The sequence below is a fragment of the Hyalella azteca genome, unplaced genomic scaffold, assembly GCF_000764305.2.
Source record: "Hyalella azteca isolate HAZT.00-mixed unplaced genomic scaffold, Hazt_2.0.2 contig5637, whole genome shotgun sequence".
NCBI lineage: Eukaryota > Metazoa > Arthropoda > Malacostraca > Amphipoda > Hyalellidae > Hyalella > Hyalella azteca.
In genome coordinates, this window is record NW_025935820.1 from 14,908 (window position 1) to 37,701 (window position 22,794).

Genomic DNA, 22,794 nt, shown 5'->3' on the forward strand with positions numbered 1-22,794 from the left:
TACGAAGAAGTGATTCCCCATTGAATCTTTAAAGTATTCGACTCTAATTGAATATTGAGCACTTGTATTCCATCAATCTATGTATGAGAAAACTACAAAAATATAACCATTTACCTTCAATTTTTTTAAAATCTACGAGATGTTTGTTCTCAGAATGCGCCAAAGATTTCAAAGGCGAACTTGAAATTAAGAGCTGGGCCTATACTTTTAAAAAAAGTTAAGAGATCGTAAGTCCATCAGCCAATCATTGACGGCCTTTCTAGCTAAATCCACCAATCATAGACAAGAAAATAGTGCGTAAGTACTTGCGTTCACTTAGCGAATTTGGAAAGTATGGCCCCTCAATTGTAGAAATGATTTTATAGCTATAAAGTAACGCAATGATCTGATAACTTTCATTGTAAACAATTACATTCAATATTTGCAATTTTAACGGCAAAGGAAATATATATGGCAATATTCCAAGTGTTACCTGTAAAGAATTTTACTGAACATACTTCTCCCGTATACATAAGGTTGGGACCTTTTAGGTAGGACCAGAGTTAATGAGCTCAGACAAAATTCATTTTTAACCAAACTTGACCGATATTGTTCAGCAATTTGGTGTGTTATCATTTACTTATGTTATGATCCCTTTATTGCTTGTTAACCTTGGCCATTTTCTCTACATTGTTTATAAATTTGAATAACCTCAATGCGTGTTCAAATTGTTCATTCATTGTTTTCAGAAACCGTTACAATCCACAACGTGTTAACATTCTGAACAATTCCCCGAACAAAAGGCCATATTCTTTATAGTACCTATAAACCTTAATTTTTACTGACAAAACAAAAGGTGACAAATAGACAAAACAGGAGCAGTAGATAAGCGTAAATATAATAAACCGGATAGGCAGCAAGTACATTCAGGCAAAGAAGTACAGGATGCGTAATTATACTGTAAGTAATTAAACTATTACAATTAACTTCAGAGGCTGACAACTGAATTTATGGACAATATGTGCAGAATAAGATACAAGGTATTTTAATGATAAATTAAATCAATGCACACCTTCAAAAATATTGCCGTTGGCGGTTTTCAGAATTAGCCTTAACTGATAGCTTTAACGGCCTTTCACTGATCATTTAAATTAAAGACAGATCAAGAACTTAAGGTCGTCCCAACCCCAAGAAAGTTGTTAGTAAAAGAGCCAGTGCCCAACTTATGATAATCTTTAAGACAAGATGTGAACCGAGTACGGACATCGTAACCGAAGGAAGTTGGAGCTGGTTCACGTATCAGGCAATAGACTTGCAGCAAGCATGGTAGAAAAAATAAACGCTTCCAAAGGCCATAATGTGCCGAACAAGACCAAGAGATGAAAATTCATGCATTAGCTAATTGACACAGGCCCTTTAGATACGAATTCAATGGTGTTAGCAGAAAGATATCACAAACGAGGCGAGGTTTCCGACATTCAACATGAACATTCAAGATATAGAATCACGTATTTTCTTCCCTAATTTCAATTACATCAATCTACACTTAATTTTCTTAGTCGCTACTACATTAACATGGAAAAATGTCTTATATACTTTTGTGTTGAAAATTTTACAATATCTCAAATCAAGTCATTCAGGTTATTTTAATGATATCTACCATCGTCCAATGCGAGTGTGTGTGAATATATGGTGCTGTTGAAAATTTTGATTCCTAATCGAATAATTTAGTCTGTATTAACCAAGGGAAAAAGGCATATGTATTTCAGTACAATTTATTCATCACATGGTAGTTGATTTCATGAACGCAGATATTACAACTGAAACTAGTAGCTTAATTCTCATTCATTTGTACAGTTTTCAATAGCGTACGAATTGTTAGCCGACACGCTATAAAGCTTCTTCACTGTATTATTTAATGTTTGAAAGTTTAATATAGCATTCAAATAAACACGAACATAACAATTCCATCGCTTCGTGTGATGGTCTCGATGATTCGGAAATTCGACGACGATCTATCATCCATGATTCAACCTGATTCAACTTTCTTGTAGGAATTGAACTACAGACATTCGTCGCGTAATCAATTTCATACATAAAGTCTTCATATAACTTGAAAAGTGAGAGCTGCAAGATTTTCTGTATTTTTTTCGAGCTTATCAATTTTCAAATCATGAGAAATTTCTTTTAATAATTAAATGTTTATGTAACGATTTCAATTTTATTACACAATAAAATCATTCTATAGTGGAAATATCACTTCTAAAAATAATTTTTTGCATTCTGGGAGCTTCCAGAAAAAAATTTTGGGAGCTTCCAGAGTGCGAAATGGAAAGAGAGCTGATATCAATTTGACGTTGTGCAGAACCTGTTTACCAAACAGGACAAAATACGGTCACAATGCTGCACTAGTTGCATGACTAACATACAATTAAGGTGCCCTAATCTAGGCTTTAAACTATTCACAAGCTCTGTAAAACAACGTTGTTCGTGGAAAGTCGGTGCTAGGCCTAGTATTAGTTGACAACAATACAGATATAAAACTAACACCAGAACGTCGTTTGTTCATAAAGATATACATGTAAAACTAACACTAGACCTATCTCAAGTTAATAACTATACGGAAGTGTAATGGACGATAGACTCAGCATTAGTTACTATAACGATATAGATGTGAAAATAACGCTATATCTAGCATTAGTTAAAAATTATATAGGTGTAAAACTACCGCTATACCTAGCATTGGTTAATAATGTTATAGGTGTAAGCAAACGCTAGACCTAGCATTAGGTAATAACGATTTGGATGTATTATCAAAGATGAATCTATACATCGTATTTTGCCAACTCACTTGCTAGAGGTGACATTTCATTCAGTGGTACTTTTCACTCTGAGCTTGCGAGGCTCATTATAGATCAAGAAGACAACAACGTAACCAATTTCACCGAACTGTAAGAAGCGTGTTGTCACTTAATTCATAAGTCAATGTTTCTGCTTGAAGTTAAAAAAAAGCAATAAAAAGACAAGTCAAACTCGAATTTAGCAGGTTACACCAGAAAAATCTCAATGAGTCGATAAAAAATTCGTTTTATCTCACCAACCGTGTGCTTACGTAATAAACTGGTGGTATATCAAAGAAATTTCGATTATACACCTCACTTAATTGCAATTACCTACACAGCTAATGTNGAAGAACGCCGGGCTCTGCTGGTCTCTGTATGAGAAGAACAACGTGCTCTGCTGCTCTCTGTATGAGAAGAACAACGTGCTCTGCTGCTCTCTGTATGAGAAGAACGCCGTGCTCTGCTGCTCTCTGTATGAGAAGAACGCATGGGTCTGCTGCTCTCTGTACAGGAAGTGGCAAGGTAGTTGACTAATTCCGATTGAAAAGTGTTTACAAAAATATTGAATCAGTCACCCTTGACCTTCAATTGGAGCTTCAGAAGTATGAGCTAATATTTCAATTATAATCTAATTTAAAATGTAAACATTTCACATTTGTGCCAAACTTCAGCTATACCGAGTGAAATCTAGTTTGCTATACGATCATTTTTAGTTATATCGAGTTTTCCTACACCTCAAGTCTTTTTCGAATTAGTGAAATGAGACCATGTGGCCATCAGCAGGGTCAGTCTTCGGCAAGGCACGGACGAAGGTGGTGGCACGTTGCCTTAGCTCCGGTGCTGCTTGACTAGAAAGTTTAAACCTCGACAAGAGAAGTTGAGAGCTAAAGCCTCATTATTGTCTCTCATATCATGCATTCAAAGCTCAGGTTCAGGAACGTTATGAACGCTACTCTATCTTTGGGTTCAATCAGTTAACGGGTTTTAGTGGTACAAATGCACCAGATATTAAAAGGGACTAGTGTGATGAACAGGCTGGTAGTTAAAATGAACTAATGTGATAAAAATGCTAGTAAATAATTTTAGTTAGGAAAAATTTTAACTTTTTAATATCATGCCATGATTCCAGGATTGATTCAATTGAGATATTTATAACGACATGAGTAACTGAACGTTATGTTCTATTACAATTCTTTGTAGGTAAAAAACTATACACCGAAAATTCGAATTCGTAACTATATGTTCGATACGCATTCTATCTCATCATTAACGGGGGTTTTCTGCACTTGAATTACCTGCATGTTAATTTTCACGTCATTCATTTGGGAATTTCAAAACTGGGAACAGAAAACCTTGTATTTGTGTGTTTTGAATGAATTAAAATATAACACACGGTTTCCTTGTAATTACAGACTTGAAATATAGATTACAATTCTCCAAGATTTTATTATAAATATTACACATATTTTTATTATAATAAAAATAATTTATCATTAACTTCCAAATATCTTCGAAGGATTCGCATCACGAAAAGCCATCATCTCAAAGTTAATAATCAGTGCCCATTCTCAAGCCACGTTCCCTAACAACATCGAGCTCAAGAAAAGACAAGTTCAATACTTCTTTAGAACAATATTGCCGCGGCTATTCTGACATCAGTGGTGAAGTTTCCGTTTTTATGTTGAAATATTGGATATCAATCAAAATGGAGTGTTCACTTGGTAAATTGTTGAAGATATTTGTGCTTGCGTTGTCACTCAGTCTCTGTTACTGGACTTGTAGAAATTTTGGGTCAAGTTCAAAAGTTTCTAGAAAGATTGACCCTCATGAACAAAATACACGATTTCGTTCCGAAATGGCTTATTCAAACCACAATTTGAACGAACGTCATGGTGCTATAAAACTTCATTCACTCTCCTTTTATGATGGGAAATTTGGCTCACAATCAAATGAAATGTTTCCTGAGTCGTGCTTGGTTCTGTTGCTGTCGTCGGAAATTAAATTCGACAGCCCACGCTTCAGAAAGTTTTTAGTTCCTCAAAGATGGTCGCTCGAAAACAACGCTGTTTATCTCGCCAATCAGGAATTACTCCGGGGAAAAATTCCATATCAGAACAAAGCTCATAAAAATTCAGTTGAGCTTTGTGGGAAAAATTATGCTTTGTGTCGCGTGCATAAAAATGGAAATCAGGTAATTGCAAACTTTGGAACGATTTCCATAGTAAATCTATGCGAGAAATACTTAAAAAACAACTATAAAAGTAGTGAAGTAAAGAATGAGAATATTTTAACGAAGATCATGAAACTCATTAATGAGTTTCCAACAAGGGATAAAAACTATTTTCGCATTCAAATTATTCCCCGATCATTGGAAGATGCAAAGAAATTATGGAAAATGGAATTTAAAAATTATTGTTCTGCAAACGAATCCACAAACATTTTTCCTCAATCAAAATTATGCGTAATCAGAAAAGGAATATACGTTGCGTCCATCGCGACAGATGAATGTGTATGCCTGAAGTTTTTTCAAAAACAAATGGGGTCACAAAATTCAATGACAACTACCAAGGACATTCCAACTCGAAGAGCCTCCAAAAGTCCTTCTGATAAAACAACGCATTTTCACGTCGTAGCTTTACTGAAGATTTCCAGTAAATGTGCAAGAAATTTTCCCCGAAGTCTGAATGACAGTCACGAGGAAATTCATGTTTTATTGCCCGAGACTTTGAATGCCAATGAGACGCTGTCTCGAGATGCTACCGTCAAATCCTTGAACATAAAACGTGATCATTATAACAGTTTGAGTAGCTCATCTGCCAGTCGAATGCATCTTGATATGCAGGCTTTATTACTTCAGACATGGAAATGCATTTCGTCTTTATGGGCTAGTTTGTGCCAACGATTGAGCTTTTTGAAGTTCCAGGGATGGATTCGACTGTCGGAAAGTGCAGATCACGGAAATATGTCGCTTGAAAGCAACGATAAATCATCCAATACCCGGCAAATAAACGTTCACAAATGTAAACGCCCAGGTTTTCACGCTGGCGAGTGCAAAAGACGACGTCGAGATGCCGAAATCTCTCCTTCTTTTAGCAAGTGAGTCTCCAAATAATAGTTAACCTTAACAATTCCATTCATTCTTATTAACTTATTCAAACCGTTATAAGACAGACTTTTTTGTTAACAGATGACAGCATAGTTAATGAAAGTGTGAGAACCCAAAAAATATTAGTGGGATTAATCATTTGGCATGACTGTGAATGAAAAGAATGTATGATTTACGTATCAGATCAGTTTGAGTCAGTTTCCCCAATATCATTCCCCATGATCAGTTTGAGTTAGAATAATAAATATTTAGCCCATGTAAATTTCAAACAATCAAACCCATGCATGTAATTAACAGTCAGATGCCTGAATGTTTTTGAATAATTTTTCCAGATGAATGACGACGAATCTTCCATTGCGATAACCAAGAATTCATTTTTCGATTTTAGTCCCTCATCTTCCTGGAGTGGCAAAACGATGTTCAGGTGTCTACTTTCGATCGCAATAGCCGATTCATTTTATTTCCAATTTTGCAAATGTTTCCGAGACCATTCTCTCCGGAATCTCGATTTGAAATTTATCAAGGATGATCATCGCTTACATGAGCATCGCAGTCGAATCTCCTGACGACATCCGAGTTTCTGTCGATTCCTTTAGGTACTCCGCTTAATTTGACGTTAACGAGCCACTGGAGCTGAACCAAACATGTTATGAGTCAAGGCTTCAGAAGCGGAGCGTTAGTTTTCTTAACAGCCTAACTGACTCTTATTAACATCAGATCGTTGGTTACAAAGTAAGGTAGGAGTAAAAATTGAAATTCGAATGAATCACTGAAAATTCCTTATAGCATGTATCCGGAGTAATTATAGGTAAAATGAAATAAAATATTGATTTATTACCCAATTGGCCTCAATATTGGCCCGTTTAAATGAAGAGATCAATATGCCCCATCAAATGGCATTCGTGATTCCGGGGATAAGTGATAGTAGCGAAGAAATCATTACATTTACTGGTGATGGCGCTCCTCTATCATGGGTATCCATCTTTTCAAAAGCGGTTATGTATGATGGGATGATAATAGTATCGTGCCTTGAGCGCTATTGTGATTTTTGCTGCTCAGTCGTAATTCATTCACGAACATAACACGCGATTAAACGTTTCAAACAAATTTATCTACCGGCAAAGTAACGGATCTGCCGAGCTTGATAATTACTCCCGTGAAGAAGACATCGAACAAGTAATTTTGTGTCTTGATGTGAATAAAAAAAACATCTGAGGAAATATTATTTGTGTTTCGAATTTTACTGTTTACGGAATTTCCGTTCCCGAGTCCTTTTCTTCACTTTGGACGTGTTAGCCCTTTGCTGCATTTAGCCTTCGGTCTATGGTATTCGAATAATCAGTTAATTGCATCATCCAAACAGTTTTCTACTCGTGAGCTGGTGTGAGCTTGGTATAACCAATGAAATTTTCATTATATAAAACACAATTAGACTCTGCACATAACCGAATTTTGGCCCTTCCCCGCGATTATTCTTGTTTTTATAACCTACTTAAATCTAATCGATTTGCCTATGAAATTCTACACAATTTTGGAAGTTGAACGCATTTAGCTGTCGTTGGGCGCAGCACTTGGCAAGTTTCACGATTGTTGAGGCTAAATCCTGAACAATACGCCAGTTCTTCTTTCAGAAGTTGAAAGAGTCACTAATTCCACGAGGAACTTTTTGATTCCAAAAGTACATCTGTGAGGCCCGTAACAGAAGCGTAGGGCCTAAATAAGGTTATGAAAGCCTTAATCAAAATCCAGGTTTGGAATACATATCATTTATGCTCTACAGATCTTTACTTAAACTTTTATTTACTCATCGAACAGCGAAATCTCATTCAAGCAGGCATTTACTACTCTTGAACATAGTGTTTTGACAGTCAGAGTAAAAAATGTAGTTTTTAACAACGCAACTTTTCGATCAGAGCTAGTTTTCTTCGTATAAGGTATCAACTCGATTGAAAAATGCAGTAATTATTTATGGATAGTTGAATGCATCGTTAAAATTGTCAACAGGGATAGCTTAATGAGCTTTTGCATTTAGTAGCGATATAGCAATAATAAAATGAAAGAGAGTGCCATTAAGCCCGCACAACGAAAGAAGCAGCAATCATTTCCAGCTAAGTAATCCTACACGGAATCCCTCATAATCCGAACACAAAGTGTGATACCAGCATTCACCGCAATTCATCAGGGACCGTACTTTGAAAAATAGTTACAAGTTCGCACTTCCGTCAGCCAATAACTGATGGCTTTACCATCTTAATCCACCAATCGCAGACTAGAACCCGAACGCTACGTGTACTTATATATAGGTGAGCTTATGTTGTTAGTACAGCCAATAAATAGGGATGTAAAAATATAAATGACACTAGATGAACCAGCGGGATGGATACCGTACAAAGAAAGAAATGCCACCACGGATCAAATGGATGAGCATATATGAAGATGTCGTTTGTCAATAGTGAAATTAAAAGGAATTGGGTGACTAAATGTACACGCATGAGATTAAAAACCTATATTGACCAATGAACAGTGACGTTACAAAAAATCTTTTGTATTAACAATTTCAAATCCTAAAGATTAAAAGCGTTATCCAGACTAGGTTTTCGTTTACTCAATTCTTAAATCTGAAGCACCGGATGTGGAAGAGAAAGTTTTACAATCATTCTCGAATGGTGAAACATCGAACTTTTTGGCTTGAGAGTGGTAATCTGAATGAAGTAAGTGTGCCAGGAGGCTTCAGTACGAAATGTCCCATCCAAGTGTACTGCCCGACTGATTTCACGTAATTATGCGATGTCATATCCACTTACATTGATTCACAATGCTACCAACTATTCGCGTCAATCTGAGAAAGTAATTGTAAACCAATTTTATTTAATTATATAAACTAACAAGATTACTCCACCCATATATGAGATTAGGATGAAATAATTCGTCGTATATATTGGATAGAGGATGAGGTGCTCTCTGTCCTCTCTGGTTTACACGCTGAGTTATTGGTCATTATGGAAATTTAGATCTTCAACTGATTACTAGTCGATTGTATGGAATTTATCACTTTTTTGTAATAATCAACTCAATAACTGATGTTTTCAAAACATCTTCTAATGAAAATTTAACACATATCTACATTTACATGCTCAGTCAGAGACGCAAAAATGCATCAACCTGAAGACGAGCTCAGTGACCGATCATCGTAAGAATTACACTCTAAAACAATCAAGAACCCCGTACGTAACCTGCACGTAACCGTATTAACCATGCAGAAAGTCTTTATGACGAGCACCCTCAACTACTGAAGAACAGTGAACAAAAACAACAAAAATATAACTCAGTACTCACTGCAGTGAGCGACAGAGAGCGCATTTTCTCGTCGACGAAAACTTGAGGTCACGGACGGACAGACGGACAGACGGACGGACAGACAGACAGACAGACGGACATGGCGAGCACAATAGTTCATTCTTTCCATAGATGAGAAAATGCGCTAAAATTCAGTTCGCTTCACTCCCAGTGGGGTTTCGTGAAAACAACAGACTGATAATTTGCGCAGCCACTGTAGCAAAACAGGTTAAATTTAAAATTAAATTAACGAATTTCGAAGCAACAGGTTAATTTGAGAGAATTGAATGGATGGACTTTTTTTGACTAATACAGAATGATATTTAAATACCTTAACTATTGTCATCTAGTGGATGAAAATGTTAAAACCCCAACAATTAATTTTTAATTAAAAGCAAAGATTGATCAACTTGCGATATAAGCAAATAAGTGACATTAATACCTTAATTTTTAAGTTCCTAAAATTCAATTGTTTTAATTTAAATTTATGGTTTAAATCAAGCTTCATGATTAAACAAACTTTAAAACTTAAACTAACTGTAAAGAAAAGCATTTAACGAGGATCTACCGACACCTGGATGTCTGCCTCACGCATGAGGCTTATTTCTTATTCCTAAACTTCAAGAAATCCATTCGCTGATCAGTAAGAAATTTCTTATAATCAGATATTTAATGTACGCTAAAAAGCAAATGAATCAATCATTTCCCTTGAACATGGATTAATTCCCAGACTAACTTTTACTGTTTCCTTGAATTTATTTCATCATACGAATTCACTATTAGTTTTTTTAGATAGATTTTTTAAACGATTACAAATCACAAGTGTCAGAAATCTGTTGAAATTCGGGCATGACAAAAAAAGGCACTGGTTTCTTCAGTTTGGACGGCAATCGGATCATGCCACGAGCAAAAAGAAGTTTCCTATGTTATTGAGTTTCAGTTTTAATTTGGTCAACATTCTAAAAGCATTACTGAACTCAATAGCATCCTAAGCAGCTCAGATTCACTTAAGCTATCAATTTTTAATTAGTGCATGACGACACATGCGTGGCCACCGAAACGCCGACGATTCGCAACCTCTTCCATTTATCCAAGATTTTCAATAGGGTTTATGGGATTGTCTCAGTACAGAAACACTGAGTGCTTTGATTTAATATTGGCTTCTTGTTTAGAGTCTCTGCCTCCCACTCTGAACTGACACGTATTCGGTCCTGAGTTTGATAATTGTGTGATGACTACAGCTCTTGTGTAGGCTGTAATGTGATATTGCTGGGTGTATTGTGTTTGCTTATTGCTTTATTGCAATAGGCACTCGGTGTTGTTCCAATGCTTTTATGTCAGAGGAACACTAATCATGTTTATTGTCTTTTGAATTCAATCACAGCTAATGCCACTTTGTGCTGCTCTTCGACAAAATATGTTTTTATGAAACCATTTGCTCAACGATTACTTCATATAACAATAACGAACGGAATGGCAGCTACTCGTATTAACACGATGGGTATCAACGATAACTTTATAGGCATCGCGGAGAGAAAATCTAACAAAAATGACGATGAACGTATCACTGAGATAAATAATATGTTATACTGTCCAATTGATGACACATGCATGTTCAACTCACTTCACGAGCATAATGTACTTTAGGGCAGAGGTTTCAGGTCAGCCTCCAAGTCAACTTTTCAGTTGTTGAATAAGCGAAAAATTTATGTAAATACCACGTTTCGTTTTAACGTATGAGTCTATTTTGTTGAAAACTTTCCGAAATTCTCTCTTACAAGTAGAGTCGCTGGTTTTATGACGTACGCTTTGAACGCTGAGCTCGTTTTTTTTCAAATAAATTCCGTAATCTCCACGTAAAAAATGAGCAAAGAAATCTAATATTAAGCCTGATTTATAAAAAGTACCAATCGCTCCTGAAAGACGAAAATATGAATGCTCAACATAAAATTCGACATATTTTACATGAATCGACTCACATGCGCCAACATACTGTGCTTAACTAGTGCTTTAAGAATAGCACTAAACATAGGCATTAAAGTTCAGTGGTTAAAGTTCAGAGTACCAAGATTGAGAAGGGAATTCATGGATTCAATTCCAGCCTCCTGTGACAGTTCTGGTATAAATCGGTGAACTTGCTGGGCGGTTAAGAACAGTGGATACTGGAGCAGTGAGTTACGTGTTCGAGGCCCACAACGAACAGTGAAAAGTTCGGCGACGTTCAGAATCGGCGAAATGAGTACTATATAGCATGATCTTCTCGGCTGACACAGCAATTAGATTAGACTAAAGAACTCTGGAATTGTTACCTATGTATTATGTATTAGTATTATATTATATTAGTATATTACTAATATTATATATTAGTATTATATTTATATTATATTATATTATTATTAATAACTAATATATTATTTATTGTATTATTTTATGTCAAGCTACTCCCTACGCTGATGAAAAACCCTAAACGTATTTTTACCCGTAATACATTTCATTGTTAGATTCCTGGTGACAGAAACGTCAAGCTGTACCCACAATTGTCAGTATCGTATCACAATATTTTATACGGGCAGTACAGTCTTAATTTCCTTTGAGCATAGCCATTGCACGCGACCTGACTCCAGAATTTGAAATCGTGCGTGCTTTTTTGTTGAATTAATATGAGTATCATATTGTCACCCGCGGGACATATAACGCTCTTTTATTCATTTCACGCACCTTTGATGCATGTGCGTTGTCACGCTTCATTTCAAAGGAGCTTCGGTGTTGTGCGACTTCACTGCCCATTGAAGTTCTGAGCTGTGCAGGATATGAGGGAACTGGTTGGAAAATGTCGCTCGAATTTGAGGTTAAAAAACATTTTTTTGTGGGGTGGGGGCCGGGGGAAAGGGGAGGAAAGGGAAGGGGGAAGGACGATTCAACACTGAAAAGTTTAAAAAAAAACAAAAATGAAAGTGTAATGAAACTGTGCAAAATGGTATCGGTTCTACGAGTAAAGTAAAATCATGAAACACCTCTTATCTATAAATATATAAAGCATTTCTTATTTGGATTTGGGTTATAGATTGGATTATATATTTCAATTGGATTAATATGTGTACGGGTGAACTATTCTCCTTCCATAGAATTCTATTGGTACCTGACCTCAAAGGAAGCATTTAAAGAGAAATATTTCATGGATACCTCATATTATGAATAATAATAAGTCATATGCATGGTACACAAATAATGCAGAAAAATCATGGATCATCTTATTTATCATCAATTAGCGAGATTTTTTTCCAATAATTAAGTTAAAAAATTACTGATTATCTTAAGAAAAACTCTCTCGATAGCATATAATTATTGTGTATCTGGGCCCATACTTTCAAAAAAAGTTAAGAGCCCGTAAGTTCATCAGCCAATCATTGACGGCCTTTCAAGCAAAATCCACCAATCATAGACAAGAAAATAGAGCATAAGTTTTTACGTTCACTTAGCGAGTTTTGAAACTATGGCCGCTTGGACAATTTAGGCCTCCTCCCGATTGCAAAATTGTGCACCGTAAAATCATTTTAAATGGCAGGCAATTGGTTGCTACTCAAAGAATTCAAAGTAGTTCAGCGGATGGCCTTCATTTCATTTGATCAGGAACGTTTGAACTGGAAAATGTGAAACCCCCAAAATATTTACGATGCAAATGACCTCAATATATTTTTCGGACGGTACAATAGATGTCAAACAGTTATAAAAAAATATTTTTTAGAAATCTGCTAGTCGCGAAATGACACAAAGCGCTCATAACAGACCACACAAAGGACTGCACATTACACATCTAATGAAAACACACAGTCAAAGAAGTGTATTGACTGCTGGTGCTGTGGCTTCCTTCAAAAGAAGAATTAAATTGACTTTGGTTCTGCAGTGCATTCATTGAAATGCCAAGTTAATTGATCTTCATTACAGCGCTTTGGTCGATGAAAGCAGCTCGGCACATTCGTTGCCTTTCCTTGATGCAATGATGAAATTATTCGTGGAACAGATGCATTGGTAGAAAGATGCTAATTAAATAAACAATGATCGAGGAATACCTAAAAACAATCTCTTTGGAAATCGCATGTTTATTATTGTTGCCCGAACATCCTTTGTTTTTTGAAGTATTCAGGAGTGATTACTTTGACTTTATTGCCATTATCGGCCTCTTATCAAATCCACGTGTAAAATGTTTATAGTTTATTTAATTCGAACTAAGCTAAAGTAAATTTATCTTTTCATTGCACCAAACTATTTTACACTAAAATAAAATTCAGATTTCAGCCTGTATTCAGCAGTACTTTGCGCACACACACAAACACACACACACAGAAACACACACACAAACACGCAAACAAACACGCACACAAAAACACACACACGCATACACGCACAGGGTCCGTGAGATAAATCTAAACGAACTCCGTCGGACCACACAAACGCCATTTGTGTGTATAACCACACAAATGGCGTTTTGTGTGTATAACCATCACACAAACGCCCATATAAAAGTTCCTTGAGCTTTTCACGACGACTGCGCGCGTCCTGGCTAGTCTGGTCGTAACCAGCAAGCCGGCTTGCATGTAGCATGGAAAATTTACCATTCGTAAAGCTTAGAGTACAACTCGTATTCCATCAAGCGTGCCTCCAAAGAATAGCTATTCCGTTTCACGGTCTGGATACAGCAACAAACAATAAAGATTTACACCGTGGGCCAGAGTAAGTGACTTCTTTTAAAAATCAATACAAAAATATTTAACTTCCTAAATGGCACAGAAGTCTTCAACTCTTTTATTTTGAAAGACTATTTCTTCATTTAATTTTTTATTAATTTTTTTTCACGTTCTATTGAAACGACCTTGAACAGATACGGAACGACAAGTAAATCGCCTGCTCTATGTCTGACGCCCCACAAGACGAAGTTTACATGTCCACGATTTTTGTCATTTATAAATGACGGATTTATACCAAGCCAGCGTTGGCCTGTATGCGCGGGGTGAGTAATGGTTTAACATCTTCACTTACTAAGTCGAAGAAGCCAAAACTGTTTACTCCAACGTCTTGGAGACTCGTAACCTTCCAAAACTGAAGGACATTCCCGAGAGAAAAAAAATTATCTTCCAGTAAATTTTAGGCCGGGTTCACCAGTCCAATCTTTCTATTTTATATTTTAGGCCGGTCTTGGTCCAGTCCAGTATTTTTTGAAGCATTTCCATACCAGCGCCGGGCACTTGAACTGCAGGATGGTATGAAAGAGGTCTTAGCCATCCCCGACATGTCATCCAAGACCATGAACTTATTTGAGACAACAGGCGTGCGAATCTGGATGTCTTTGACTTTGGTTCCTCATTGAAAATTTGAATATCCAAACCGTATCTTCCTAGTATTTTTGATCCGATATTTGTTCAGAGTGACGTCGTATACATCAAACAGTAACTATTTCCATTAACCTAATTTTACATGATACAAATAGTGAAGATGTTGTCATTTCCAGAGAACAAAAGGCTGTTATCTCGTTTTATTAGGACTGTTATTGTAATATTATCTTGTGGAATTTTTATATATTGCAGAAAAATGTGCAAAGTAAGGTTGAATGTGGCTGTTTCGAAAAATTCTTCCCGCTGTCAATCAAAACTGGCTAAATTCATGCAGTTGCCGTAAACGTGTAAAACCTTTCCCTATCTTACCCGATTTTCAAGTAATATTATTTATTTTTCCTCCCAAACAAACGTCGCATTACTTCAATGTTAATATCTTAAATAAATCCCAACCTTAGGTCAATGTCATGGAAATAATCAGGGCTTTGATTTCCACTATCACTAATTCTGTGAGCAATTCATCATTTCCTCCTCAAGCCAACGCACTGTAAACAAGATGCGCGTGTAGAAGCTCGTTTCTCATCAGTTAAAGCGTGAAATTCTTCACTGGCGAGGCTGGCAAAGACTGACGTGTTGTGGTGAGTGTAGTATGGCTGCCTCTGGCAGATTTAAATAAAATATAACCCAGTACTCACTGCAGTGAGTGACAGAGAGCGCATTTTCTCGTCGACGAAAACTTGAGGTAACGGATGGACAGACGGACAGACAGACGGACATGGTGAGCACAATAGTGCATTTTTTCCATAAATGAGAAAATGCGCTAACAACTAACGCTGATGGAGGCTGACTAACAATGCTGCTGATAAGCATTTGATTATAACAATGTTTGCATTATTGGTTCAACATAATGCAGGAAAAAACCTTTAATTACGATATTAATACAAATATTCCCGATGTGAGCTGTCAACCACATTCAGCAAAATTGATATAAAACCAATTTAAAAAAATTTTGACACAAAAAAAAATCCAAATAAATTAAAAATGTTTTAATTCAAACCGTTTCGATCTCCATTGGTTCGAAAATTTTCAATATTAGATGTATAATTAATAGAACAACTAAATATACAAGGAAAAGTATCCACAGGCAAAAAATAATTAAAACCATTTCCATAAGGGTTTCAATTTGTTATACTTGTATTGTATATTCAATTTGTTACACATGTATTATATATTTAAATGGTTATCTTTGTTCTATATATTCCATTTGTTATACCTGTATTAAATATTCAATAGGTTATACTTGTATTCGAGAAGTTTTGAAATAATGTTGAAGCTATTCTCCGTATTTATCGCTGAAAATACGGTGAATTACTTTGACACTGAATTTTGTTTTCAGATTCCTGCCTAATTTGTGATTTAACTATAATAATTACTTCAATATTTGAATACCAATGTGAGATGACGAGCATTAACGAATGCAAACCATCGAGCCACAAAGTTTAAATAATCACCATCAGAACATGCAATACTTCGTGTCAAATGCAAAGCGTTGAAAAAACATATCAGAAAGACCAACGTTTCGTATATCTTCATTTTTGTTAGTCTTTCCGTCAATCATTATAGACCTGGAGAAACTCTTTCAGTCACGGATAATAAGTCGGGATATTCTACAGGGATACCAATTTCTTTTGAAATACCGATAATGGAATTAATTAATCATCCCCTCTCCTTAGGAGTGCGTTGGTATAATATAGAGTGGTATAATATATAAAAGATTTATTCGTATCACTGCGCGTTATTTCATTTCGCGTGTCTGGATCTATAGAGCCGTATTAGGGAGCGATGTCTTGTGTAATAATCCTGACTATCCTCTTATTTACAACCGTGAACACGCTGACCTAAGCCAATGCTAAGTCCCAGTGTTATCCTGATGAAAGTAGCTGTTCCCGCTGCAAAATCAGCCAGTTTTCGGTGTAACGTGCATACTTATTGTACAATGAAGTACATCCACATTATTTATTAAGAGATCTAGAAACCTTAATCTTTGATAAGTTCTAGTTCTACGGTCCAATAATATTAATGATTGATAGTCTTGATTTCGAACTCTATTCTTCAAATTGAGTCAAATGGCTGAACATTTGTTTCATATTTTACTTTCACTTCTACTTCAGAGAAAGGTTATATATGTTTACTAACGCCACATGTTTTATAGAGTCACCATAATATAGAGTATTGAGGTGATAGAAATATAATGCGAATGAAATTTTAAAATTTTTACTTACTTTTTATAAGTCCGTCATTAGTTCAAAATATTCAAAAAGGCACGTAAACTCAATATAACTACCCATTTTAGCCGTATATTAAGGGATAATTAAGGACATAAGTTATGTATAAAGAAATTTTGTCAATTTTATCTACTGAAATGGGTCCAGCGTAGGGCAGTATGACGTCTCGTAACTTCCACATCATATTGACGGGTCACTATGGAAGGAATTATCGTACTAGAACCTATCTGTGCATCGACCTCATTCATCCGTGCGCCATTACACCAAACTTTTACGCCGCGACGTTACTGTGTCGTAGAGAGATTTACATATTTAGCCTCCACGTCGGGATTTTGCCTTGATGATTTTGTAATCATTTCATAATTTTAAACAATAATGAAATTTTCAATTTAAGCAATAATTTAATCTTATTGGATAAAAAATGCGTCTATTTATTTTTTGCCATATTTTCCGTGAATTTCTTTTTACGAATATATACTGTAGGTTTCTTTATAAATTTTAAAGTAAATCCCTTTCATGCAAACTTTGCAACATTGAATTTTCCGAACAGATGATGGAGTCGTCACGGAAACGTTTTTATTGGAAATATGATGAATGAAGCATTTTTATCCTTTCAAATTATGGATTAACCGCACTGTTAGAAAAAACGGTGAAAAACGGTCCCTCTGGCGTTTTAGTGCCCGGTCGCCCCGTAAAAATAAACTGTTTCGCCGTTTTTATCAGACGTTTTACTGATTTCTAGTGTTAAATTAGAATAAAAACAGCGACGCGGTGTTTCTTTTCACGTGCCAACCGGCCACTGAAACGCCGGTAATACCGTTAACGGTAACTTTTCTAACAGTGCGGTAATTTATCACAGCCATCGATTTACACCGGACTTTCGTAACTAAATACCTGAATTTTCTGATGAAGGTGAAGGGATTTATGGCGTTGACTTAAGGCTTAGGACCTTAGAGCGGTCAATTTAAACCCTCTGGGTCTTCCTGATTCTTCAGGACCAATTAATGCAAATTGAAGCAGCTGATCAACTGGCTCTGCAGGGAGAAGCAAGTTTATTTGTATTGTCACATATCTCAGAGGTAATAAAGATTTTTTTGCCTAAAATGGCATGGGATGTATGAATGGAATAATTGAGAGACTGTGGCCTCGACTGATAGAAGAATTGACACAATCTGAAGGACCCGACTTATTAATATTAACATGCGCCGATAAGCTAAGTCACAATAAGTGTGACTTAGTGTGGAAATAAGTCACAATATTATCGAGGATCCACAGAAACAAAAAATATACGTAGCTTTTTCTTTATATTTTTAGTGAATAACAATGGAATTTAAATCAATCATATCTCTAATCGTTTCAACACAACACTTCAGTTAGATCAGTTCAATTTTTGAACAAAAGCTTTTGCCGGGATTTCAGAGTAAAGTAGAAAGTGATTGCATCTTTCTGAATTGAACTCAATTGAATTTACGCGACAGAGGATTTAAGAAGAACGTATAAATGTTTAAAAATTATTAAACCTAACACATTGAATTTGTTGGCTCCTAAAATTCCAGTTCATTTATTATAATAAACTTAGTATTGCCTGACATTAAATAAATAGTTCGAATATTGTATTTATGTACAATTAAAGGTTTTGAACAAAGATTTTGCAATGGAATCGCTGCGTTAAATGAAGTTGTTTATTGTGTATATTTGCAGAAGTGAAGATCAGAATTAGTACAAATGTTCTTCATGACTTTTTTGCAGACTAAGTTGAAATTATGGTTGAAAAGATTAAACGTTTCGATAACGAGTGGGGGTCATTTTGTAACTAGTGTAATATTGACGCAATTCGATTTCAGAGCCTGATATTGATTTTAGCTGTTTAATTGTAAAATTTTTTAGCATGTGCTTGCTTGACTTTAAGCCCTAATTCTCAAGGTTATATTCGTTTGTTTGCAAAATCGCCACGCGTAGGTTTTTGAAAATTTGGTTTTTAATTTAATCAATTATACAAACTGCCATCAATATTGAAGATAAATATAAAACTCTTCCAAGTCAAGGAACGTAAATTGAATGAATTTACAAAGTTTCAACAAGACAAAAAATAATAAAACAGTCTATTTAAAAACATTTTTCCATTTTTTCGAATTTCATGCCGCCTCACCAAATTTAAAACTTGAACGTTAAAACGGTAAAAAAATGTAATCAACGCAATCAATCGCAGTGACGTCATGACGAATGGCCGATGTCAGTCATCGTTAAGACACAGCGCCTCCTGGACAGCAATTAAGGCGCCAATACCAGTCCAGGGACTCCTACCCATGGTTGGGACTCCTACCCGTCTGGGACTCCTACCCGTCTGAGACACCTACCCGCCTAAGGCACCTACCCAATTTAGTCGCCTAACCCGTCTTGACTCTAATTTCTCGAGTCATGCACGCAAATTACATCACAAACACTTTAAACTGAACACAGTGATTACAATACCATCACTCCATAACGGGCGAGGACTGCGTTCAGTGAACCCAGGTTCTTAACTGCCCGGCAAAATCAGAATTATTTTCATATCGTAGTCTCAGCTTCTAAATAATCATATAAATAATATAATTATTTACATATGCTCGGTTGGGACGAGACTTAGCAAGATGTTTTTCTGAACATCTTTGAGATCTTAGAATATATTTTAGGTTAGACCAAATTATCGAGTTTCCAATTTTATTTGCGAAATTTGATTCCCGGATGTACTTCAGGTTTATTTTAGAATAGTCTGCCCTGGGCCTTAGTTTTGCAGTCTCTAAATAAGGATTATTATTTATTTTCTGTTCATTAAATCTTACCTGACCTTACGGCTGATGGTTCTCACTAAGGCTAACATCCCGAAAAAAAATTCAAAGCGTAGCACCAATGGCTTAATTGAGATATAAACTAGAATGCACGTCCACGAATTCATTAGTACAACTAAGGAAAGGTCAATTTATTTAATGAATATAAAATATTAGCTTCACGACCATGGTCTCATTTATAACACTGTTAAGTTTTCATGCTCCTCCGGCCTATAATTTTGTTCATCAATATTATATTATATTGGCAAATAAATACGTTTTAGGAAGCAAAGATAATTACTTGCAACGCATGCAAAAAGAAACGAATTCCGCACTCACATTTGATTATTTATTTCATTAGTTCTGCACGTCTATGAGGAAGTACATATATGCGTATTGAATTGAATATTAATTAAATTTGAGAATAATAACACAGCGTCGTAAGATTTTGAAGGTCTGATTCGAGACACATATAAGATGTACAAGTAAATAAATGCAAATCTCATGACTGGCAAATTATGTATTGACAATGCGAGGAAAAGATTCAACTTCATTTAGATTAATTTTTCAATATTTTTCAAAAATTCCTTGTGCATTTTTTGTATTATTTTAATTTATTATAAAGAAATAGAGCATCAATCACGTAATACATTCTTGTTCAAGGAAATTCAAGGGAAGTAGAAGAGGAATTATCTAACTGTCTTGGAATTATATCTCGTAGCTATCCAAAGTAAATTTTGGGCGGTTCTATTCATTAATAAATAAACAAATTTCTATGAAATTAATCGTTTACTGCTTATCATTTCAAATGAACACGCATGAATTAATTAACAATACACAACCAGACAAGAGTCGCTTCTAAACTTGCTTGTTAACTTTTAAGCCAACAAATGACAAAAAATATAACTCAGTACTCACTGCAGTGAGTGACAGAGAGCGCATTTTCTCGTCGACGAAAACTTGAGGTCACGGACAAAAGTCTTTGCAGGCGCACGAGTAGCAGGTTCAGTGGCATGATTTGTTGACAGAACAAGTGTTGTTGTGGAGGAGGCTAGTCTCTCTCATGGTGTAATGGCACGTATGAAAGTCACATGTTCAGAGGGCAACGAACATTTTAGCACTATTTGGTTTAATGGAGAAAATATGTGCAAATGATTTCAACATCATTTTTGGCTTTAATGAAAAGAAGGAATTAACATGTAAGGCATGTCACGTATGAAAGTCACATGTTCAGAGGGCAACGAACTTTTAGCAACCTTCGATTTAATGAGAAAACATGAGCAAATGATTTCAATATCATTTTTGTCTTTAATGAAATGAAGTAATTAACATGTAAGGCATGTCACGTATGAAGGTCACATGTTCAGAGGGCAACGAACTTTTAGCACTATTTGGTTTAAGGGAGAAAACATGTGCAAACGATTTCAATATCATTTTTGGCTTTAATGAAAAGAAGGAATTAACATGTAGGGCATGTCACGAATGAAAGTCACATGTTCAGAGGGCAACGAACTTTTAGCAACCTCTGATTTAATGAAAAAACATGCGCAAACGATTTGGATATCATTTTTGGCTGTAATGAAAAGAAGGAATTAACATGTAAGGCATGTCACGTATGAAGGTCACATGTTCAGAGGGCAACGAACTTTTAGCAATTTTTGATTTGATGGAGAAAACATGCGCAAATGATTTATATATCATTGCTGGCTTAACTCACATGAAAGAATTAACAGGCAAGGCAATGGAAATTTACCTAAAAAGTAAACTTTTGGCATGATAGTTTTCCATGTGACGATTATGTTTTGTTTACATCGCAAAATCACGGAAGATTTTCGCAAAACATATTCAAAGAAGCTTAGTTTACGACCATTCATTTTCAATGTGAAAGTTTATCTTCTAAGAGTTTGAACAAATTGAACTCGACAAATGTTGGCTTTAATATCATAAACAGCTGAGCGAACTGAATTATTAGTTTGATGCAGGGCAGCCTAATTAAAAGCGCCGACTCCGTTGATGAATGCATATGAATTATGCAAATTTCTGCTCTGACTTGCATTTGATTTCTAAATTTTCCGTAGTCCACTCAGTTACATTTCTAAACAAAAATTTCGAATTAAATGTTTGGAAAAAATGTATTGGATTACGCAATACTTATGCTGGCTGCGAGTGAGGCGCACTTATTCAGTATAATTTGATTTTCCTTATAAATGAGACTTCATGACTGTAATAATAATTTATGGCTAATGAGGACGGTGAGGTTAAAGAATTTTAATTCAACATCGAATCAAATGGGAAGTATTTCTTGATTACATTTGTAATTCAGAATATGCGACTAAGCACGCATTTATNCTGTCTCTTATACACATCTAGATGTGTATAAGAGACAGGGAGAAGGGGAGGAAAGGGGGAGGGGGAAGGGGAGGAAAGGGTAGGGGGAAGGGCGATTCATCGAGTTTAGTAATAACACTGTGACAATTATTTAAGAAACCGGAAAAGTAAGTGTGATAAAGCTGTGCAAAATGGTATCGATGTTACAAGAAAAGTGTAGTTTTCGAACTCCTCGTATCTATAAATATATATATAGCATTTTTTATTTGGATATTATATATTGTGCGTCGTAAAATCATTTTAAATAGCTGGCAATTGCTTGCTACTCAAAAAATTCAAAGTAGTTCAGCGGATGGCCTTCATGTCATTTGAACAGGAACGTTTGAACTGGAAAATGTGAAACCCCCAACATATTTACGATGCAAATGACCTCAATAGAATTTTTCGGACGGTACAATAGATGTCAAACAGTTATAAAAAATATTTTTTAGAAATCTGCCAGTCGCGAAATGACACAAAGCGCTCATAACCGACCGCACAAAGGACTGCACATTACCTATCTAATGAAAACACACAGTCAAAGAAGTGTATTGACTGCTGGTGCTGTGGCTTCCTTCAAAAGAACGGCATCCTTCCTTGGCATACATCCTGCCGCTGACGACATCCTTCCAGGGCCTTCATCCTGCCGCTCACGGCATCCTTCCTTGGCATACATCCTGTCGCTCACGGCATCCTTCCTTGGCATACATCCTGTTGCTGACGACATCCTTCCTTGGCATA